Here is a 25,895-nt window from a genome sequence, read left to right as displayed (position 1 = left end):
CGCTTGCTAGATTGCTTTATGCAAACATTAAAAAAAGATCTCTGTGACGACATATTGAAAGGAGAGTGTCAGCAGAAATACTATGATTGTCGTTCAATTTCAAGTCAAATTTTGAGAATGAAGCGGACACTCAATAGGGGACTTTTATTTGCCACCACTACAGAGAATCAACGGAGAAAAAATTTATCAAAAATTATTGGTACATGAAAACCAGGAACGTAAATTAATGTTGATCGGTATACCTGGTGGAAGTGGAAAAATTAATAAATTTAACACTATCAAAAATCAATCATTAAGCTTTTGCGATATTTTTTTACGAAACTGCTGGGACTTCCCTTACACGGCAAAAAAATCCGAAACATTGCGGAGTATTTCCATGTAGCGTTTTAGTATTTCAACTTTATCCACTTATTAGAAAGATTAAGTATCATGGTCCAAATACTTTCTATATTACTACAAGTCACACGAATGCAGATTTCTCACTGTTGTGAAAAATACTTGTTTCCCAGTTTAAATATTAACTGAGCGTATTTGTAAAATGTATCGGCATCAGATCGATTGCGGCACTTCCAGACTAATAAGGCGCCCATTTGGCGCGAATAAGTCTATGGACTCGGTAGTTTTGCAAGCAAGAACCAATGCTTCATACACTACTTCCAATTCTCTCTTAGATTAGCCTTATTTGCAATACTGTTTTTAGAGCGTTCTCGATAAATCAGGAAGGTGCCAAGCTTTTAAATTTTTCTACTTAAGTTTACTCTACAGTTCCGTAGACTCGACTGGCTTTAAACGGGAAGATTTTTGAACATATCAGGAAGTATACTGAATTTTAGCGGAGGGGGGGGGGGACGTCCCTGGTTTTTGTAAGATATGCAACTTCAAAACATTAGGCTAATCAGCTGTCCATTATTTTCCAGGAACGCTTCTGAATCGTTTTTACAGTGTAGAGGTATAAAAACTGACCATTCCACATCTAAATTACTTTGAATATTTCCTCCAGAAAGACACGGTATGTTTAAGAAGAAAAAACGGGCAGATGGGAGAATTTCTTCTATAGATACTCCTCAGGACTTCTCTTGATGCTTCTAAAATTAAAGGCAATATCCCAATAATTTTATTGCACAACTTTTATTTGTCTAACCTATTCAATGGAATTCAAGCCCTATTAAATTTATCACCAAATAATATGATTTCGAATATTGTTCTTAAAGCACCAGCAGTAAATAAGTTGGCTTAAAATCTTTGCATCCTCATGGTCTTTGTATATTTCTTTTTCCAATTCAAGTGATTACAATATCCAATGGAAATTTTTTATGCATCACCATCATCAAACGTATTACTATACGATACGTAGTGCAACATTACATACGGGAAGATTGTATTGTTCATTGGGAATTATATGTTGGTCTCTCTTGATCAGGATATGAGGTAAATCAATTTGTTTCAACTCTCTTAAAAACGAAAAAAAAAAAAAATAAATAAATAAAGGCTGCTGTTAATTTTCAAATGAAAAAGTACCTTTACAGTACTTATTTAAGATAGATATTTTTTAACCCGAATTACGTCGGGGCGAGTCTCGTTAATTGCTATCAAATTATTAAATTTAGAGGAACTATAGGGACAAATATCACTAAGCTTTCTCAGCAAGCAGCACATCAAAATGTAAAATAAAACCTTTAAATTTTACATACTAATAACCAAAAGAACCTATAAAATAATTAATGACTTCACTTTAAATGAATTATACACACATAGGTACAAATTATTTATTCACCATTGTATTATATAAATTTGTATCTTTCATGCTTCGCGGAAAATATAATACCATCCAACCACAAGCTTTCAGAAATTGCTAAAATGATACATTTCCCATTCTAAAACTCATGTATTTTAAAAGTATATGCCGGATGTTGCAACTGTTATTATAAGTTTGAATAGAATTTCCTTAGGCTGAACAGAATGTAGAAATTACGACAAAAGTTTTAACTTTGAACATTTTGTTTGTTTAAGATCCCAAACATTCATACTTTACCCGCCGATCTTGTACGTTACTGTATTATGCAAACTGAACTAGTAACAAAGAGAGAAAGCCTAGTTTAAAGGTTGAGACTTGCGGCGAAACATCTAGAAAAGCAGACATAAAAGTAAAATTTTAACATCATTTTGATCTCAAATATTTTGTCTATCTTTATTTAAATGATTTGTAGAGGTTTTTGCTTAAATTTGGACATAGGAAAGAAGTTATTCAGAATATTTATTTCTTTAATCTGTTTTCAACTCATTCTATATCTACTCGTTCAAAATACTAGACATCAACTAGCTCTTTGAATGTTTAGAAGTTTATGCATAAATTTTGGCATAAGAAAGAGTTCTTCAGAATATTTATTTTAGATATCAATGTTTTCAACTCACTCCTTACCTACTCCTTCAAAATACGAGACATCTACTAGCCCTGTGGATTTTTAGAGGATTGTACGTAATTTAGGCCTAGGAAAGATTTCTTCAGAAAATTTATTTAAGTTATCAATGTTTTCAACTTACTCGGTACCTACTTCTTCAAAATACTACAGACACATACTAGACCTTTGGATTTGGAGTGAGAGCAGTCCCCTGAATGCGTTCTCCCCCTAAACCTGCTACGTTTTAAGCTCTTAAGAAAACTTCGCGTTTTTTTCCACAGAGCACTTTGGTAACATTAAAAAAACTTCGACTCATTTTTTTTACTTCCTTTTTCAAAAAAGGAAGCACTGTATTCACGAAAAAATTTTCACCCAAAATTCGGCCTTAATTTCCATTTTGCTGACCCCTGAATTAATGTTGAGTTTTTTTTTCAACCCAACCACACGCGGATAAGTGCCTAAGAACTTATAAACAACGTACAAAGATTATGCAAAATTAAAAGCAAACACCTTACATGCCTGCAATTCTTGCAAAGCTATACAGTGTTCAGAGACTGTACTGTATCTTCATTTGCAGCCCAGGCGATCTGTGCGCGCCCATAAAAAGAAACATATAATAAAATCGCTGAGTATGTTTTGGCGCTGGTAGCTAAAAATATTTTCCTGAACTCTGAGCAGTCGTCTTATATGTAACTCTTAGCAATCAAGCAAACGTTTTTTTTCAAAGACACTTGTTTTTCAGAGGAAACTGTCGGAAACCCATGAAATCCCGGCATGTTGCCCGGAAATAATCAGTGACATATTAGCCTGTTCTTACAGTGTGGAGTTATTCATAAATAAATCATTTTATCAGGATTAAAACAAATAATCCGATTTTTTTTGAAAATATAGAACTTTTTTCGATAAATTATGGAGACAAAACTTTCTTAAAAAAGATTTCTTTACATATTTTCTCACAATAGCTGAAAAACAAACTAAATGATTTGTTTTCAGAACATCAAATACAGATAAATCACAAAATTTTTATTGGTCTTAAAGATACAAAATTGTATCATATAATTTTTCGAATTGCTTCGAATATTTTCAATGGCGGAGAAAGCTATAAAACTGTTTGTTCTCTATTTTGTTAACTGTAACTAAGTCTTTGCTGCACTTTCTGTCATGATAAGTATTTATTGCTCGACAATAAAATGAATCTTGAAATCTGAAACAATGAAATGGCGCAGCTTTAAGGAAAAAAAGATACTACACATTTAAATTAGCATCGAAATAAAGTGAAAGTTTAAGAAATATTTTCAGTACAATAAAAAAAAAAATGAGCCAGACATTATTTTTTAACGTTGTCGTTTTCTTTCTAAGTGAATTTAAAACACACACACACACACACACACACACACACACACACACACACACACACACCAAAAAAAAAAAAAAAACGGTGTTTTTATCTTTCCTTTTTCATGTCGGAACTTCCCTTAAAAACTTTGTTTCATCAACTACAATTTACAGGGTGTCCAGCAAAGGCTCCCTGGTTTCAAAATTAAATATCTCGAAAACAAAGGACGATATTGGAATAAAATAAACGGCATGTTTATTGTGAAACCCATTAAAATCATATACAGGAACTTGTAAATTAGTTTTAAAAAGTTCCAACAGGTGGCGCTTCACACTGCAATTGCAATAAAAGTCTCCATGAATAGTGCTGCGAAGAGGTTGAACGATAATTTCTAGCGTACATGTAAGCATATCTGAGAGACTAAACTGCTGCTGAAACAACAAACCGCTTCACAGCATTATTTATGGAGACTTCTATTGCAATTATATTGTACAGTGTCACCTGTTGGCAGTTTTTTAAACTAATTTCCGAATTCCTGTATATGATTTTTATGGGTTTCACAATAAACATACAGTTTATTTTATTCCAATATCGTCCTTTGTTTTCAAGATATTTAATTTTGAAACCAGGGAGTCCTTTGCTGGACACCCTGTAATTCAACTTAAACTTAACTCCATGCGGACATTACCGGATTAAGGAAAAAAACGAATACGTGCATGATTTTGACTCAACAAATATGAAAATTAAAAGCAGGCAAAAAAGAATAAACCCCCAGAGTATAGATCATTAACCTACATGATTCATCTGCCAACAGTTCATTAGCCATTCCAATTCTCCATCTTTGAGAAATCTTGATTGGATACTAATGGGGAAAAGGAGTTTAAAATTGGGTAAAGCACGCTGATTATTCAAATGCACTTGCCAAATAAATTACTTCTTTCGGATTCCGCGTTCTAAAATCGAAATAATTGCGATCGATAGCTTGAGTAGAGTATCTTTTTCTTCTCTTGCTTAGTTTTGGAACAGCAATCAAGGCTATTAAGAAAGTCTTAAAATATTCATTGTTGTTTTAATGACTTGCATTGGTAATCAGTGCGAAAATGTCGCCTAAAATATATTATTCATCGCTGTTTACATTGGTTTTAAAAGTGCCATTAAAGTATTTGTCTCTCCATCCCCGTTTTAATTGATTCTCGCCTGGAGTTGGGTTCATCATTGAAAAAATATTAATAAGAAGGAGGATGGGGAATATTAAGAAATACATAAATAGCAGCTAAAAAGCGACTGGGATGTGCATTATTTTTATCTTTAGTTCATTTTTATACTGATATCTTATGCTGCAGTTAAAATTTTTATGCTGCATTCATTATGGAAATAAGTCTGCATCTAATGCTCATTCCTCAGTTTTACGATGCTATACTTTTTTCCGAAGAAATATGTTCTATCTTGCTAATTTACGAAAAATCATTTATAAAAGAAAAATATTTAAAATACTTTATACAAAGAAAACCATGAAATAAACACATGTATTTATATCTTGTTTTAGATTAAATAATTTAGAATTTAGTCTGGAAATACGTTTGGATGAATTCATTTAACATATTTACATCAAATCCTAAAAAATCACATTTTTTCTAAAAATAGTTTAAAATACTCTGAACGAAGAAACATGTGAGATTTAAACTAGTGTTTTCTGAGATTAGGTTTTGTATTGCACTTTAAATATTCAGTATATTAATGTCTATACTGTAAGCTTACTTCTCGATTTTGCAGATCTCTTCTTCGTTTTATTAAGAGTAGCGTTCAAATACCGTGAAAAAAGAAGAAATAATGCTATGTAGGCTTATTTCTTTGCTCAGTTTTCAATTATTCAGTACTAAATTATCAGACACAGCATTTGTTAAGAGATTAGGATCAAATTTGATCATAAAGCACTAAACGAAATTTTTGACTTAGTGGCGTGAGAGGGGCATAAAAAAATTGGTGGGAATTCAGATATCTTAATGAAAAAGAGAGAAAACTTTGTTAGAATCGAACAGTGTCAATATTTTTTCAATGCCACCATTCTTGCTTCAGTCCCTTTCTGCAATCATACTAAAAATGCGTTTGTAATTGTGAAATGAAACATGAAGTCTAAGAATACTTTTTATTTCTTCGAAGAATGATTTAGTTAGATTGGTTAGATGGTATCGAGTAGATACCACTAGCAGATTGTTGACAAAAGTTATTAACCTCATCCTCATATATATATAATAGCAAATGATCAGGTCACTCTTCTGACGTGATCAACAATGAAACTCGCTCCACGACAGGATCATTTAATAATATTTTTTTGGTAATGTTTGACATGCTGGAAAATGCTTTATTTTGACAGGGCTGAACTGGATCCGGTAACTTGACTGTTTTACTGGTAATACAGTCATTTTAAGATAATGAAAAAACGAAAAATGGTCAACAATGAACGTTAAAATAGAGTGACCAGTATTTTTTTATGCTCCAGCAAATATGAGAAAAAAAAATCTATCTGCCTTTTTTTGTGGAATACTTCAAAGGTCGCGGTGACTTGTCCCGTCTTTCTAGGTATAAAGTTCAATATTTGCACTGCAATGAGATTAATGAATAAATTAATAAATAAGCACTTAAATAGTATCGTATTATAAAAAGTCAAAAAGTTCCATGAAGTTTCAATGATTATCTATCGCTTTGCGGAACTACAAACTATGAGAATGGCCACACAGCCCCCCCCTTCTGTTTCCACAGGTTTTTCTAGTAATTATTATTATTAAAATTACTAGCAAAAATACCCGGCGTTGCCTGGGTCAGTAATAATTATTAGAAAAAATCGTTACTTGCTTTTGTTTTCTGTTTTGAGTGAAAGAATTTAAAACACATCTTTTTGACGTGATTAAAAATCGAGTTTCTTCCTTACCCATAAAACTAAAATAGCAATAAGTATAAAGAACAAAGTAGTATTGATTTAGAAACGAATGCACTATATTTAAGCATATACAAATTTAAAAAACATGAAATTAATCTTCTCATATTTAAAAAGATTAATTTGTTGATACTTTTTTTTTAACATGGAGTCTAAAACCTTCTCTATATGGCTAATGAAGTACGAAGTGATTTAAAAAAAAGTAGCTGCGCTCGTAATCCCCTTATACTTGCTTTAGTTATTTCGGGAAATTTCAATCATTGTGGCTCTTGGTGCGATTTTACCGAATTTGCGAAAGTCGTTTCGGGTTACCTTCGAGGATGCTCCCCCATTCTTTCCTTACTTTGTAAAACGATATGATATTAATTTTCGTTACAGAGATATCGTCGCCAGATGCTGAGATATTTTTGGTCACCATAAAATGGCGCTAAACAGTTTCATCCGAAATGTTACCAAAATAAGTAATACAATTTGGTGATTATTTGAAATTGTGCAAAAAGGAAAATTAATGAAAGTTTTTGTGCTGCTTATGGATTTGCCTAATTTAGTTGCTGGATTATTTAACACAGTAAAAAAAGTCTTTTGAAAATTCTTTGATTGGCGATATTTTGTTTACATGGTGAAAGCTGAGAAACATTATGACGTAGTCTTCGGCTTCAAAAACAGCAACGTTGAAAAAACTGCCAAATGCATCAGCTACGGAAATCTTTCTGCAAAAATTTTGGCGATCTGCTGGTTGTTTGGATAATGAGTAAGTGTTCAATCAGCATAAATAATAATAAAAACCATTAATTACATTAAAGTTCCGTTTAAATGGAAAATCATCAGCCAAATCATGTATTATTTGCCAATCTTGTGCAAAAATCTTACTTCAAGATTTGACTTGAGAAAAGCCTTGAACAATCACGAAAAGCAAAGAAAGTCAACAATACAACAATTGTCGCTATCGACAGGGAGTTGAGATGATACACTAAATACTGTATTGAGTTGAGGAAAGCCTTCGAACATGGATCTAAAAAGCTCATAACTCGTTTTTTATTCTACTTAGAAATTTCGAACAGGTGCCATCTTCAGCAGAAAAATTAGAGCTTTCTATGGAAATATAATGTAAATATGTGCAAGTATTTTTTCATCCCAATATTAGAGAATTTATACAAAAATTGTGTTTTATTGCCCCCTAAGGGGGTTTTGCCCCCCATAACGGGACGAAAACTACCCTATGTGTTATTCTGATGCATAAGCTATATTAGTGTAAAGTTTCATCAAAATCCGTTCAGTAGTTTTTGCGTGAAAGAGTAACAAACATCCATCCATACATCCATACATCCATACATCCATACAGACAAACTTTCGCATATATAATATTAATAAGATTATTAATATTATTATTATAATTTTTTGAAGTGCCCTTTGAACGGTGATTATCCGATAATTTTTAATCACCATAGGTTTCATTTAATCTCTATATGGTTGATGGCGACCACTAGTTTTTTTCTTTACTAAACAGTTGTCTTTATTGGATAAGAGTTAGCTAACGTTTTTACTATAAATTACTTTTATCCTTTGAAAAAAAAAAAAAAAAAAAAAAAACTGTAGATTACTGAACACATGTGTTTCGGGGCTTCAAGAAACCCTTTTTTCAATTCAAAAATGAGTGCGATCCAAGATGAAAAGTCATCCGTGAAAAGCTAAACTTTTCATCATAAAGCTCACAATTCATTTCACAGAAAAAGGCACTACTTAAAACCCCAAATCAGGTGTCTGCAGTAATCAGTAATTTTGCTCAAAGTTACATTGTTACACCTTATTTTACTGTTCGATCACAAATGTATTATTTTAACTGTGTTACTTTCATTCTATTTCTCTTAAGAAAGGCGGCATCCGTAACAAGGAAGCAAGAAATGAAACCCGTTGCAGCACGTCGGCTCTTACAGGGTGTCCTGAAAATTACTGTTCTTAAAAATTGATGACAGGAGAAGGGTTAATGATAAAAAAAGAAATTCTTGCAGAAAATTCACGTGGTGGGCGCTAGATTGTTTCCCCTCAGAGTTCCAAATTTTAGTTCAAAAATGTTTCAATAGATGGCGCTGCACATAGCAAGCCGGTAAGTCAAAAAAGATGAATTGAAATTCACCGATTTTTCCTCCGATTGCGACATGGGAACACAGCCGACGATTGTTTGAAAATATTATTTTGTTCTTTTGTTCATTTTCTTTTCGAAAAATTATGGTGTAGTTTTCCATCTTATTTTTGATTTACGGGCTTACTATCTGCAGCGCCATCTATTGCAAAAATTTTCAACTAAAAGTCGAAATTCAGGGGGGGGGGGAATTTACGGCCCACCACATGAATTTTCCGGAAGAATTATTTTTTTTTATCATTTACCGTTTCCCTGCTATGCATTTTAAAAAACAATCAGTCTTTTCCAGGACACGCTGTAATTGCATTCAATATAAATTTACTTGAGAAAGAATGGACTGAAATTTGTCAGAATGATTATCTAAACACCATTGTTGAACAAGAACATTTATTTACTAAGAAACAAAATAAGCCAATACTTTGAGTGTTTTGTTAGGGTTACAGTTACTACAGTCAGTATATTACGTATTCGTGAATCACATTTTTTTTTTCATGCACTACAAATTTTGTGATTGTTAATTGCAATTTATAATAGAGATACCGAGAATGAGAGAGGAAGCGTGCTCATTAACGTTCTGGCTATTGCACTTGAAAAATAACAATGAAACAAGAAATACTGAATTAACCTATAATTGCATTATCTCGAAATTCTTTAACTACAAAACAGGTAATTACTATCTAAAATGATTGAGAAATACCTACACTCGGAAAGATAATTTGTTTAAGTAACGGATTTCCTTATTGGCTGTAATGAAATAGGTTTTAATAAATTAAATTACCGAAGCTGCTTCTATTAATCCCAGTCGAAGTTTTATCTTTTATATTTTTCCGAATAATTAAAAACTAAATTTAGCAAATTCCTTAATTGCTTAGTTTAAACGAATTCAGAAATATTGAGACAAAAACTCTGTGTTTCATTAATTTAATTTCAACAAATAACAGCCTTGGCGTAATTTCCATAAGAAAATAATTATGACGCTGTTATCTAATAATCATTATTTATGCGTTGCAAATTAGGTTATACTTTTAGCGTAAATAAAAATTTGTTTTCCGCTATCGGGCGCTCAAATGTTTATTTCGTAAAATATTTTTTACAATGACTATGGCACGCTCAAATATTCTTTTCGAAAAAGTTTTATTTATAATGATTGAAAACTGTCGCTATTCATTTTTAATACTTCCTATATAGCTTTAATTCTGATTGTGTTACGATTGAATAATTCAGATATGATGAAATAAATCGTATTACTCTAAGCCAGTGGTACAATGTAGAAACAATGGAGAGACATTTCTGGAAAACAATGTGCAGTTAATGTTCCTAAGTTTTACTAATAACATATCTGGAAAAAAACAGAAAAATCTCCAACTAAAAAGCAGTAACCTTCCTGAAATTAAACTGTATTCTCTCTAAAGAATTTAAAAATGCTCCCAGTTAACATTTCTGGAATAAATCAGGAGCACATCATGATACCTTACACATGTTTATGGTAATGACTTAGTTAAATTCCGATTTATCAACCACTCCTATTCAAATATGGCCAAACATTATGCAGAATTATAAGCAAATGCCCTTCCTATACTTTTATTTGCTGCAATTCCTTGCAAAACTTCAGTGTCTTCAGACTGCATTTTACCCGCATGGGCCACAAGTGAGCTGAATGGGAAATGCTTAGAATGCTATGACACTGATCGCTAAAAATCTTTTACACAACACTGAGGAGAAGTCTGCATTTACATTGTTAAAACGATTCAGAAAAGCTTCCTGGAAAATAATGGACGGCTGATTTGTGCCCAACTTCTGCCAGTAAGATACCTTACAAAAACCAGGAACGTTGTCCGTTAAAATTCAGTAACCTACCTGAAATTATACCGGAAAGTTCCTGAAAAATTCAGAAATCTTCCGTTTGTAGCCAGTCGTGTTTCTGGAGCTTAAGAATAAACCTAGGTACGTATATTATTACAGCTTGGCACTTTTCTCATTTATTAAGGAAGTTCCAAAAGCAGTAGTGCAAACACAGCCAAAGCTAAGCCAGAACTGCAAGCAAGTACCGAGAATATTACTCGCTTGCAATTCTGCCACAGCAACGTAGTCAACACTTATTCGTTCCCTTTGGGTGTTTAATCAGCAGGGACGGGTCGTAGTCAACTGAAGTTGACACACTTTATAAATACGCTCAGTTCATCGTTAAACTGGGAGCTAAAAATAACTTTCGCAACAGGGAGAAGTCTGTATTCGTGCAACTTTTAGAAAGCCAGAAAATTTTTTGAAAATGATACCTGATTTTCACAGGTAGTGGATAAAAACCATTAAATTCCCGAAACGTTACACGAAAATACTCAGTAACGTTTCGGAATTTTTTTACAGTGTATGCAACTTGTAGCAATTTAGGTAGAACAAATAATGAAATGAGTTGCAATCTGTTGGAGATTGCCAAAAATTGTAACATTTGAAGTACGTCCATGACACGTGATCGAAAACTATTCATACTTTATGATTTATTTGCTGCCTGCATTTTTCTTTACATAGCATTTAAGCAATATTTAGTGCATTTTTATTAAAAGAAATCTACAGCCCTGAAAGTATTGAAAAGCGAAATGCACTTACAGATTGAAAAAAAAAAAAAAACTAATTTAATGATAAAAATGTTAATAATTTAAGTTAGTAGTTTTCTTCAAAATAATTTTTTTTTCTGTCGCAGAAAAGTATTGCTAAAAGGCATAAATGTTCTTTAATACAATAGTTGTCACTTCTCTGTTCCTGATGGTATTATTAGCAGTATCGCAAAGTTAATATTTGTTAATAGAAATGCCCACAAATATTTTATTACTGTTATTTATTACATTTAATGGGCTTCTGAATAAACCTTTATGGAGTATTTATTAACAAGTATTTGTTTTTCCATATTTTTTATTAGTTTTATGACATTAAACTGGGAATGAAAATTAAACTGTAAGGAAAGTTGATTTTTATACTCTTGTAATGCATTTCGTGTGAAACGTAGTATTTAAAAATAAACGGCTAATAGTAAAAAGTAAGCGTCATTTAAGTAAAAGGGAAATTATTTTCAAACACGTCTTAAAGTTTTAAAAATCTCACTAGAATCGATCCAATAGTTGCGAAAAAAGGAAAAAAAAAAAAAAAAAAAAAAAAACATGGTTTCTAAAATTTGATCTAATCCGCCTTGAAAAAGAACGGTGTAAAAAATGAAGTGGCTGCATTATTTAGAACAATTCGAACTAGATATCTGTAAGATTTAATTTGCCCTTAAGGGGTCTAAGGACCTTTAACCTTCAAAATTTTCGTTTTTCTGTAAAACATTTATGTTATGCATAGTTTATTTCTGAACAATTTGATATCTTATTTATTACCATACGCCAAAAACTTTTAAAGTTATCGTAAAAATGCGTAAACTTTCTCCATAGAGATTTATGTTAACAGCAGCTGTTTAAGCCTCTTTTTCTCAGGTGCCCGTTTCTTCGGTTTTCTCATTTTGCGCGCATGATATCTCAGAAAGTTTCTTATATATTTCCGTAAAACTTTAAATATATGTTTATCTGGTTTATATTTATGACCTGAACCTAAATTTATTTATTTTTTAAAATTTATTTATTTATTTTTTTGGAAATTTTATAAGTTAATATCGGAAATTTCCAAAATTTTGAGCAAAAAATTTTTTTTAAATTATTAACTTTTGTTTTTAGTTGAAATTTAGGTTCAGGTCATAAAAATATACCAGACAAACATGCATGAAAAGGTTTACGGAAATATATAAAAAACTTTCTGAGATATCATGCGCGCAAAACGAGAAAACCGAAGAAACCGGCATCTGAGAAAAAGAGGCTTAAACAGCTGATGTTAACGTAAATCTCTATGGGCAAAATTTACGCATTTTTACGATAACTTGAAAAGTTTTTGGCGTATTCTAATAAATAAGGTATCAAATTGTTTAAAATTAAATTATGCATAACATATATTTTTTCCAGAAAATCGAAAATTTTGAAGGTTAAAGGTCCTTAGACCCCTTAAGCAAATTTCATTATGAGATGTTTGGTTTTTTCATGTTTTTAATGAATATGCAAAATGAAGCAGTACTAGCTTTTTGGGAGTGCTTTATCTCCATAGTAGATCTTAAATGTTTACGAAATAATACTAAAAATACTTCTTAAACACCACATCTTTGAAAACGAACTAGCAATTAATAGAAACAGTTTTCTCTTCCATCAAAAATATTTACCTATAATAGCTACTATTTCTACTCTTATAGATGAATAGAAATGCCGGTTTGCGTCACCATAAAACAATAGAAATATTTGTATATTGATGGATTTCTGGAAAGCTAAAACATTCACCATTAGAGTTTTGTTTCAAACTATCATTAGAACACTTAATATCAAAATAACATATCATTTCGCTGCACATTTTACTTTCATTGTTTAAATTCTTCTCAGATACAGTAGCTGCAACGCTTTTAATATTACTCGTTTTCCCTGAACAATAACTTCCACTTGTTTGTTACAACTTTAATGGAGTTACTGTATTAAGCAAACGAGTTCTATTCTCTTTCCTTTGTTTGAAAACTTTTCTGGAACAACTACTACTGTTTACTACTGTTTTTCTTTCTGAACTACATGGAAATTTTACGTTGTTATTCAGATATTGTCATTTTAAATTACCATGTTTAATTTTGATCCTTAATTTCTCTATTTTACATTTCCCACTCATAATAATGTTAAAAAAATCTCTTGCCATAAAAAAAAAACTACAAAAAAATATTTTATGATCATTACAAACTAAGAAATACTATTATAAAAATCATTTAAAAGGAATTATTAGCCTGGTTCTAAGTATCCTTCTACGTAGGGTAATTTCGAACAATGTCAGAAATGTGATGTAAACTGAATAATTTTTATAAAAATAATGAAACTTTATTACAGAAATTCTTCTTTATTTTTAAAATTCATTATTTTTATTTCATATCATAACAAGATCTCTGTGAAGAATGTTACAATGGACAATAAAAAAAAATCGGAAGCGTTACTGATTATTTCCATTGAACGTTTCGGGATTTCACAGGTTTTCATCATTTTCCCAGTAAAATCAAGTATTTTTTGCAAAAAAAGTTTCCTGAATTGCTGCAAGTTGAAGGAATTTAGACTTTTCACTGCTGTGAAACATATTTTTAGCTACCAGTTCAGATATTGGCCGAGCGTGTTTATTTAGTGTATCGGCTTGAGCTTGGCTACGGTCCATCCAGATCGACGAAACTCCTAATGGGAGCTTATAAGTCACTGGATGGCTGCAGATCTTTCTTTGCTTCGGTCATGGTTGCTTTTGGGTGTTTCTTGGTAAATCGGAAAGGTTCAAATCGATTACAGTAAAGCTTTTAACTTATTCTTAAAGGTTCTCGAGATATGACTGCCTTTAACGGGAGATTTCCAAATTCTTCAGAAAGTTTACTGACATTTTTTTAATAATAACGTTCTTGGTTTTTGCAAGAGATGTTACTGGCAGAAATTAGACACATCACCTGCCAATTACTTTTCGGGAACCTTTCTGAATGGTTTTTATAGTGTAAGAATAGAGTGTAATCTGTAGTTTTCAAATAATAACTTTAGAATTATAACATCATATTATTAACTCTGTAGTGTTACCAACTTATTTTGTAAAACAAACTTTGAAAAATTTATGATATATCCCTGCCAGAAGAGGCCAATATTATGCCATCAACAGTTTCTTTTGAATTGAAATACATAAAGAATTATCAATGAGTGCAAATTCAACACGCACGGTTCAAAGCTACACATCAGTGTTATTATGCCTCTAATTAGGAATCCACACGAATAATGTGATTACGAAATTTAAATCATTAGCGATTGAAAGAGCATAGTGCAATTTTTTGACACATAAATCATTTGTCCTTGTCTCTGCGTTACAAAAATATAAGTCAAGTCGTGCGGCATTTGAAGAAATGTCGCCAACTTTAGTGAGAAAGTTCTGGAAACTGATCAAAGTGTCGATATCTTTAAATATTATCAAAAAAAAAAAAAACCTACAGCGACTGTTTAAGTGTATATCTCTGCATTTTGAAAGTGATTCAAGAAAGTTCCTGTAAAATAATTGACACATAATGTGCTCAATTTGTGCGTGTAACATATCTTTCAAAAAACAGGATCTTTTTCGCTAAAAGTCAGAAACCTTCCTGAATTGCCAGTCAGAAGACTTAAGTAGGCTTTAAGTAAAAGCTTGGCCCCTTCCTGATTTATCAAGAAAGCGTCAAAAGCATAATAATCGCCATTCTCAAAGCTGAGACAGAATTGCGAGTAAATACCAGCCATCTCATTTGCCTGCAATTCTTGCAAAGCTGCAGAATCCAGTGACTTGTTTGCTCTCATTGGGAGCTTGATCAATCTGGACGGACCGTAATCAAGCCGTAGACGATACACTGAATAATTTTTTTCAGTTAAGCAGTACACTGATAGCTGAGTATATATTTTACAACAGTGGAGAGGTCTGCATTCGCTCAACTTGTAGTAATTTAGGGAACGTTTTGACAAAGCTACTAAATTTCCACCGTAAATTGGTGAGAACCTGTGAAATTCCGAAATGTTCCTCAGAAATAATCAGTGTCGTTTCGGAATAATTTTTGCGTAGCTAAATTCGGTGAGTTTTTCAAAATGTCACCCCACTTACAGACCTCATACATCGCAAATGAAGGGACGAGGGCTATTGATTTATGAGTCAAAATTAATGTTTCGCTTTGAATTGCTTCTTGTTTGAAAAAAAAATCATTTTTGCACTGACGTGTAGTTTTCTGGTAAGCAACGTTATGTGATAAAAATGCAAATGACATGTGGTAGATGTGTAAAAACAAAAACTCTAGTTTTTTTTAATTAAACGTTTTCCAAAAAATATGAGATCTTATGTTATGATTGTTCCCGCAGATTAAAAAAAAGTGTGGACATGTTTCAAAAATGCCATAAGTTAATTTTGGGTTTTATGGACTTTGATTACTTTCTTAAAGAAATTTATTTCTCTTAATAGTAGTTTTTCAAATTATTATGTTTACAAAAGAGACAAGCTTTTTTCAAAAACGAAGTTTCATAACTTCGAGCAAACATAAAATTCGACGCTCATTTTCAAAATAAAAATTTAGGTTAAATTACTCAAATGAAAGAGCGCACGGGAAGTTGGGCAAGCGAATATATAATTTTAGTTCCTTAAAATAGAGCAATGGAAAAGTTTTTGAATCGTTACTTATAGCAAAGACAATAGAAAAAAGAGTAGAGATAAGTGTTTTTTTTTTTTTTTTTGTAATGAACAAGAAAAAAAAGTTGCATTGCTTTGAAAACATATTTCGTTTCAGGAATAAAATGAAAAAACAATGAATAATAACATTAAAAAGCTGAATTTGGAACAAAATGAATTATGGCTAGAATATAAAATGTACATTTACTTATTTTTTCTCCAATTTTTTCGCTATTGTTGATAACCCATCAGCTCTTAGGTAATTTTATGAAAATCGGTTTATGGAGTCCTTTATCCTCATCATACTTTGTCGAGGAGGTAATATCATTATAGAACGAGGACACTGAAGCTTTTTCCTTTCCTTTTAACTTCAATTATTCAATAGCAGGTGATGGAAGTTGCAGGGAGAGCACTTTGCTGGATTAGGTACCGACAAGCCCCCTTAGCGTTGAGAGTCGTTAAGTTTAATAGGGTTAGACTCTGTAAAGTCAAAAGAAATAGATATCCGAGGCGAAAGAAATGAATGATTTGTGTAATGTGCTTTGATGGAAACCCTTTGTCAAACAGAGACACATCCCTTTAGATCTGTCCGATATTGTTTAGCTAGACAATCAGTTTTGTGTCATTATCATTAAACGTTATGAAGTATCATGAAGAGAAGAGACGGATTTTTGGGAAGACAGTTTCTCGTTTTTCGCGCCGTTTAGGGGAAGTACAATGGTTTTGACTGCAGTAATTCCATCAATGAGGGAGAGTGTTGTTTGGTAATTTTATGAAAAATGGTGTGTTTGAGTAAATGGGATTTTTTCATAATCTCATTTAAAGTTAAGATTTTTTTTTTCTCACTCAGTTAAAAATTATAAAAGTAGATTTGAGGGGTTTAAAAAGAATATCGTGTCAGTCAGAGACATATTTAACGAATCTACAAGCGTGATTAATGCATGGAAGGTCAGAAATACCCCTCAATAATTTAGCCTTACGAATTTTTACGTTTTATATTTTGAATAAAAATTTAACCGTAAGGAAAGTGAAAAAAAAGTAACTGGAATTTAAAAAAAGTTTTATATATTTTGAAGTTCAAAATGACAAAGATTCTATGTGTGAAACATTCAATTACATTTCTTCTTTTACAACTGTTTTCCATTTCATGCATTCGAAAATATCTCTCCTATTAAAAATATCAAGGAATATTTTAACACCTTGGAAAAATCACTAACTATAGCTGTGCTGCCGGTTAAACATTTACTGGAAATAGTAAATTACTTAAATAGATATTCGAGTAAATAGCACATATACTGCAAACTAGTTATCTGCACATTGATGAAAATATGGATGCGTGAATATATTATTTTAAAAATATTGCAGCATCAAATGCAAGCTTTTAATTTTCAAGTTTTAAGAATATGAAATGTTCACCTTGCACCTAATTATAAGCTGTTTTAAAAGACATAATTCGTACTTAACGCATATGTTGTCGTTGGTAATGAACTGCTCTGTTATTACAAGTAGCATAATATATATCAATTCTCAAAAGCGTAAAATTATATTAAGAAGTATAATGCTAATGCAAAGACTGTCACACGGGGTAGTTAATGATTAATATTTTTCTGAATAATGTATTACAGGACTTCTAGGACAATCTTAATTATATTCAATTATTTTTTAGAATTTTTAATTACAACTCTAAGAAATGTTCTGACATTGAAACCGCATGTTTTTCATACTTTCGAAAAACAATGCTTCGTTCTTAGCGTATTTTTGGAATGTAACATGCTATTGTTGATGGTGGTAACAAAATTATTGCACCAGTAATACTGTATTTGCTTGCTCGTTTTTTTTTTTTTTTTAATGAATTAACTATAATAACAGAAATTTAGTACACTGTTAAAAGAGATTTCTTAAATTTGAGACAAAATTGTTTCTTTTGAGAACAACTCTTACACAAAATGGCTTCAAGGCAATTTGGCTTAGAACTGAAAAGCAAGCGTTCTTACTTTTGAAATGTACCCTCTTCTCAAAAACGATTCACCATGTTCTCATTTTTGAAGTACCGCTCTACTCGGGAATAAGCAGACGGTATCATTTCTTTGAATACGGCTTTTTCAAAAATGAGAATTTGTCGTATTGGTTTGAAAATACGAATGTCTCAAAAATAAGTACTATTCGTGAGTATGGTATTTTGCTTGCCTGCAATTCTTGCAAAGCCAAGTAGTTTATGGACTTATGCGCTCCTTTTCAGAGCGTAAGCAGACTGGACACACCGTAATCGAACTGAAGCCGATATACTTCTTTATCTTTACTAATAATAAAGCTCAAAGTCTCTCTGTCAGGATGTCTGGATCTCTGTGACGCGCATAGCGCTAAGACCGTTCGGCCAATTTTCATGAAATTTCTTTACTAATAATAAAGCTCAAAGTCTCCCTGTCAGGATGTCTGAATGTCTGGATCTCTGTGACGCGAATAGCGCCTACACCGTTCAGCCGATTTTCATGAAATTTGGCACAAAGTTATGTTGTAGCATGGGGGTGTGCACCTCGAAGCGATTTTTCGAAAATTTGATTTTGTTCTTTTTCTATTTCAATTTTAAGAAAATTGTCCGGAGCAAAATTATCATAAGAAGAACGAGTAAATTAAGAAATTATCATGACGTGGAATGGGAGAGCCAATGAACATAGACAGTTGGAGAGAAATTCATCATCCATTATTTGTAAATATACAGGCGAACCAAATGATCTTTTAATTTTCTACTACGGGCAAAGCCTTGCGGGTACCACTAGTTATAAATAAGCTCTGTAAATTTTTGAACTATAAGCTACAATTTTTTTTCACAACAGTGAGAAGTCTGCAGTGAGAAATTCAACTCCCGCTTTCCTTTCTACGCATTCGTTATTTTTGAGATTGTATGCTTACTTGAATTTACGTTTGACATCTACTTACTTCTAAGTCAAAACTGCTTTAACACAATGTGAAGATAAATGTTTTTATTTCTAAGCAGATGATTTTTGACACTGTGTAAAAGTGAAAAAAAAAAAAAAAAAAAAAAAAAAAAAAAAAAAACAGCACCTAGTAAAAAGTAATTATTCCGTTTTAAAGAAAAATGTGTTTCAGCAAGTCTGTTCCTTTACTCCACGTTCGGTCTTAAATAAACCTTTGTTTTAAACCCCATATGCTTTTTTTTTTGTGATACATGTATGTCTTTAAAAAAAGGAAAAAAAAATATCGCAAAATGTTTTTCAAAACAGAAAAATAACTTTCGAATTGACATTTTTAAAGCAAAATGTAAAAAAAAAAAAAAAAAAAAAAACATTTAAAACGAAGGTGTTTTCCGAATAATTGTTAATTAAAATCAAACATGTTCTTCTTTCATTGGTGAGAAAGAGAAAAAATAATATTTTTCACGCACCTATGAACCATCACATAATATTTATAATCCCGAAAAATGTTACGATTACAAATTCATCCTTCAAACTATCCAAACTATCCAATCAGAATAACAAAGAGTAGCACGTAAAAAAGAGACACATTGGCACATCATTAGCTTCTTTGCTCATTCAAGATTCATAATCGCTTTAAGTTGCAACCATGTCTTTGGATATGCAATAACCAAGCTGTCAGGATTGGTCTACGGATCATTTATCCATTAAATAGCCGCTTATCGATCAGGGCTCCAATGCTCTGGCCATCTGGAACCTCGTACTCGCTGGAAGTGATCCCTCAAGCCCTATTAACGAGACTCTAAAAGATCTCTTTTCCTAAAGCTCCGTAATTATAATACGTGACTTTCAGGAGACCTGCGCATTCAAGAAGCTATTTAATTTGGCTTTATGATAGACAACTCGCTTTGAAAGATGCGTCATTGGCGTGAAATTATCTGCGAAGTTGGGGCTATGGGCAAGTTGTCATTTCTGCTGAAACAAATGAGGGATCAGAAGGGTAACCCTTACAACCTTTTAGCAGTCAGAGCGTACTTCAGTATGCGAAGGAAATACGCCCATAAGATGATTTATATTTTAAATGGCTGAAAATGGAGGTTCTTTTTTACAACATTAAAAATGGATTTTAGGCATTACATTACGTACAAAATTCGATGTAGGTTTTAAATTACAAAATTATAATTTCATATAAAAATGATATTTTTCATATACACTGCAGTATATTGGGGTATGATTTATGCTTCTGAAATAAAAATACACGTTAAAACCAGAATATTTTTTATCCCTAAGGAATAATGAAATAACCTATTTCTGCGATCCAACAGAAAGAAAAACATCATTATAATTTCAAACTTTGCAGCAGATAGCAGATACGCGTTTTGGGGTCTCAAGCAAACCTTTTTGAAACAAAAAAATACTTAGTTATGGAGGTAACATCACTTAGAAAAAGCTATTTTTCGATTGACTTTGTGTTATTAAGCTCACTGCCATGAAATTTGCAATTACAACTGTTGTTTTTCTTACAACAGTTGTAATAGAAAGCAATTTCTTGTTTTTCTTACTGTTATTTGTAATCCTAGTTCAAAAGTCTAGTTGTACAAAAAGTTTCTTGAATGCATAAAGAAACTGCCATTTTATTTTTAGTGATTTAGAGCAAGATGTTGAAAATTTCAGGTTAAGAAAGGTGAAATCTAAATGCAATATACCTAAAAACACGAATGTTTTTTTTTTTCATCTCCCTTCTTAATTTAAGAGGATATCTTTTTGTATTTTATTTTTAGAAGTTGGCTGGAGATATTAAAAGTTTCAGACATGATTACAAATCTATTTACCAAAGTCATAAAACTAGCAAAGTTACTATTTTCCAATGTTGTTATTACGTTATTTTGTATGGCTCATTGCAAATCTTGACTTTTTGAACGCACTTTGAACACTTTTTGAACACGGACACTTGGCAACTTTTTAGAACACTTTGAAATACACTTTTTGAAAGTGTTCAAATCATTTCTGAGAACATATACTTGACTCAGTACACTTTTGGGCCAGCATTTGAGAACATTTTTTGAACTCTTACACGCGTCCTTTCGCTTAGAACACATAGTAACACACATTTTGGAATTTTTTGCAGCACGTAAGGAACACTCGTTTGCTTAAACCAGCACTTTTTGCTACTTACTTTACAGTAAACTTGCGAGGCAGTTGATTACATCCACAGCGAAATGGATTTCCTTCGACCTAGAACTCCTTAGAAAGGACAGGCCGACTTATCCGGCATTTTGCGTCCGAACAAGAAAACTGCTTTTAGGAGCGAAAAGGAATGGAAACGATTATAACACGTTCACTTATCCTATTTGAGGTGTCTAACAGAAGTTTGTTTTTCCTAAATTGTCAAGAAAATATTAGTCCTTTTAAGTTCCCCAAGAAGGCATCTTTCTTTCAAGATGTTTTACACTACACCAAAACAATTAGGATATGACTTTAGAAATAAACCATTGACAAGCGAGAGATAATAAAAGCAGCCATCAGTTTATCTGGTTTCTACTGTGTTTCAGAAATTTCAAACAATCGTTTATGCTAAGTAAAATGCTTTTAGTCAGCAAGTAGAAGTGCATTCAGAAAAGTTTTCTGGAATAAAATATAATGAGTGTTATTCTTACTGCAGAAAGTTTACACAGTGCTGGTAAAAAAATTGCATCACCCTCACACATTCACAACAATGGGATTATGTGAGAAGTTTTTGTCAACTGATTGACGATGAATGTATGTGAAATTCTGCAAAACTTATGAAATAAACATTTAACAGCATGAATCCGATAACTGTTTACGTAGATCAGGGCTGTTTCCGTGTCAAGGCAAACTGCTGACCCCATGCTCATTTTTCTATTTCTGAACCTGCGTGTGAGTTTAGAGAAAAAAAATTACTTAACCCCATGTCGATTTAAGTCTTATGGCAGGAAAATGGTTTTTAAATTGTTTCTTACCAAGTTTTCCCTATGGCACGGAGCAGAATCATCCTGGGAAATGACGTTTGGAACTGAGGTAAAGTGATCCCGGATAGTTGGAAGCAATTTCTCCTCCAAAATGCCAATATACACCTGAGCGTGTACTGTTCCTTGCACAAAGTGAAGCCCACCAACTCCTTGATCAGAAATACATCCCCAAATCATCTGGGATGCGGGATGCTTGACTCTGTGTTGAATGCAGTCGGGGTGATATTCGCATCCTTTGCGACGCGGGTGATGCATTTTTTTTTACCACCACAGTATTTAGAAGAAAAGAAACTTGGTGTAGCTTTCTCTAAGCTGGGAAATCAATTAACTTTAAAATGCGTACATGCAAATAATTATATAGGCTAAGAAACTCGCTTTTTACCATTAATTTAAAATCGCTAAATGGTATTTTAGGGAGTTTAGCGTTAAAATTTTGAATCAATGATTAGCAAGAAAAGTTTTTTAAATATAGTTTAAAGTTTAAAGCAGGAAAGAAAATTTTAATTGGAGAAAAAAATACATCTGTCAGATTCTAAGACATTTAAAACACATTGAATTAAACTTTTAGAACGTACTCACACTTTGAGGCGGAAACTAAAATTGTGATCTACTTTATTTAACGAAAGTGAGGGGCCATTAAAACAATGGCATTTAAAAATCCACTTGATGAAAGGATTTTTGCGAAAAATGTCTTCAATGTCAAATGATGAGACCCTAGCTTTTGTATTATAAAAATTTTTAAACACAAATCGGTTATAACATGCATTTATCTTGAACTTATACATAAATTGTTGCAAAGGCTTACTATTTTAAAAGGGTGTAATAAAATCATTGGGCTTTAAAGAAAAAGTAAGAAAAAGGCTTAAAGTTAACGCATAAAAAAACAAATTCAAAATATTCAACATTAACACCCATGGCGGAAATTTGGGAATAGTCATAAATAGGGAAGTTGCAACCTATTAAATGTTCATATTTTGGCTATTGGATATTGTTAATTGACCCTCAAAACAAAAAATTCACCATCGCCGAATTTTAAAACACCGTGGTTGATTTTTAATGAATGTTTAAAAATCCACACGCAAAAGTGCGCTCTTCTGAAACGTCACGAGCCTACGTCACAGGGCGCGAATGGGCAGCCTTCCGCCGAAGATCCCTTGTTTTCGATAGGGACATTTTGAGAGCGCTGATATTTTTATTTTTTAGAAATTCAGTAATCCTTTTGAACACACTATGGAGACCGGATTCATTAAAGCACAATCTAAATAATCTTCCTCAAGTAACATCAATGATGATATTCGAATATTTCGGATAGGATGAGAGGTTTAATGTTCTAGAAACGCGAGGAGTTAAATGCGAGGAGATAAGCCTTTTACGTTTCGTCTTCGAAGTCGAATGCGTGACCTTCGGCATCTCTCCCACCGGAAGAGCGCATGACGTCACTTCCTATGCCGTTTGACGTCACAGGTGCTTGAACTTTAAAAATTAATTTAAAAAAAAAACTACTTATCGTATCGCAAAAATTTTTCCACCTATGATGTTCATACTTGTTACTCTATCATATAAAAATAAAATTGAAAAATCGAAAACTTCCCTATTGTCATAAACTATATCTTCTAGCAATATTGTGATGTTACTTATGTTTTGAAAATGATTTTTTTTTCTTTGTGAGTCATTGTTTTGTTAAGCCTCTTTTATATACTGTAAAACCCCAATTTCACGTCCCCCGAAACTACGTTTTCCCGCATTTAACGTTGTTTCATCGGGTCTCATCATCAGTTCTGCTGCTATGTATTTCCCATATTTTGCGTTTTCCCCGTATTTTACGTTTTCCCCCCAGTCCCTTGAGAAACATAAAATCGAGGTTTCACTGTATTACCATTTTTTTTCTACTCGATATGCTAAAAATTAGACATAAAATACGGAACAATTTAATTACTCTTCACTAAAACGATTTAATGCACATAAATCCAAACATCAGTTCTGAAAGAACATTTCCAATCGCGGTTGCCATCAATGCGTAGATAATTGCATAAATTTCGATTTTCGAAAATCCTGAGGCTCATCATCGTCTATCAGAGAGATAGTATCAACAAAGAAAACCCGACAGTAATGCAATTATCGCCCCCTTCCTTAAGGCTCAATAATTCAAAAGTCAGTCATGGAATTAATAGGAAAAGCACTTTTCTGGATTAGGCACCGATAGGCTTCCCTGTTACCAACGAATCGTTAGCCTTCCTGCCAGGCGTTTCACGTATTACGCCAAGAGTCATCAATGTCTGTAGAGTTGGTGGAAACTTTCTTCGTGGAAGGGAAAGAAAAGATTTAATTTATAAAAGAATTGATAAAGAATTTATTTTATACATTATAGTACCAAGTTATCTGCTAAAGATGTCTTCTTGGGTGTTGATTCTGTCTTGGGTGATATAGTAATCGATATCTTGATGTTTTCTTGATATTACGATTACGTATCGTTAAGTTTCTCAAAATGTTGTACGATATGGAAAACTGAAGACATGAAAGGTGTCATTTATTTTTATTACTTTATTATGAAAGCTAGTCAGCCTCTAAAATCTATTTTTAAATTCGGCGATTTCCAAAACAATTGACAGTTAGGTGTCCCGATTTTAACCATTCAATTGAATGTTGATAAAATTATTATTATAATTTTTTTGGCATTGCAAAAACATGTAGTAAGACATTGTTTTATATTAAATTCATTGTATTCAGTGCCTTTTTTATGGTTGTAAATTAGTGTACCGTTTCTATTACTTTAGTTAGCTAGTAATTGAAATTTCCTTGTCCTGACTAGAAAGTTCGCATAAACTTTATCTTTTTTTGTACGCTTTCGAGTAGCCTTTTTATTTTTTGTGCATTAAAGAAAGAAGTAATATTTGTTAGTTAAACACAGCTGAAATTAATTTTACTGAACTGCTCATCCAACACTTTAAAAAATGTAAGGAATTGTAAAAAATTGCAATAAATTGTAAGGAATCTATCCCTAGGAAAGTTTTAATTTTTATAACAAAAAATTTTGAATTGCGTCGAACCTAAAGTGTGAATGCATTTGAAAATCACTCAAATAATTTTCTTCGATAAGTCGTATTTTATTTGTGTCAAATATGCAATAAAATGATGCTGAGCATTAAACTTATGTTTTACAAATATTTTTTTAGTTTTATAAAGAATAAAAATGTAAGAGATTCGAAAAAAAAAGTTTGGTACATATTTTCAATTGAAAAAACAATCGAAAGTTAAACTTTTTTGCATATCTTATTAAAAACTCGAACTAATCTTTAATAGTAGTATTAATATGCAATAAACCAGATGAAGTTCATCTATGTATTATTTAATAAAATAGAAAGGTAGTTTTAATCGTTGTTTATTTCCTCAAATAAATATGAAATGAGAACTTCAAATATATGATGGCTTTAATAAGGTGATAATAATGAAAAGCATTATACACTGCATTGCAATGAGAAGCATTATACACTGCAAACTCCAAGTGTGTTCCAAACGTGCTACTTTAAAAAGAAAGTGTACTAAAATGTGTTCACTAACTGTTGTGAATGTGTCCTGCTTAGAACATTTGTTAAATATATTTTTGGTAACACATTTGGGAACAGATTAGGGCACATTTGGTAACAAATTATAGCACATTTGGGCACACATTCGACATCATCGCTTCCAAACTCTGCTTAAGGCTTTCACGGCCAGCGTCAATATGAATAGAGGACATTTCCGGGCTTATTGGTCGTGGTCTAAATGAAAACGAAGAAACACCAAACGTTTCTTCGAGCTATGCGGTTGACATCATCGGTGGATGGACTCCCTACCCCGTCCTATTTGTGGTTTGTAACCACACTTTACCAAATTCTCAAGCACTGAAAAATAAAATGAATTTTTTTCAAGTGCTTTTC

This window comes from Uloborus diversus, chromosome 8 (assembly GCF_026930045.1).
Source record: "Uloborus diversus isolate 005 chromosome 8, Udiv.v.3.1, whole genome shotgun sequence".
NCBI classification, from domain to species: domain Eukaryota; kingdom Metazoa; phylum Arthropoda; class Arachnida; order Araneae; family Uloboridae; genus Uloborus; species Uloborus diversus.
Note: the sequence above shows the minus strand (reverse complement) of the source record.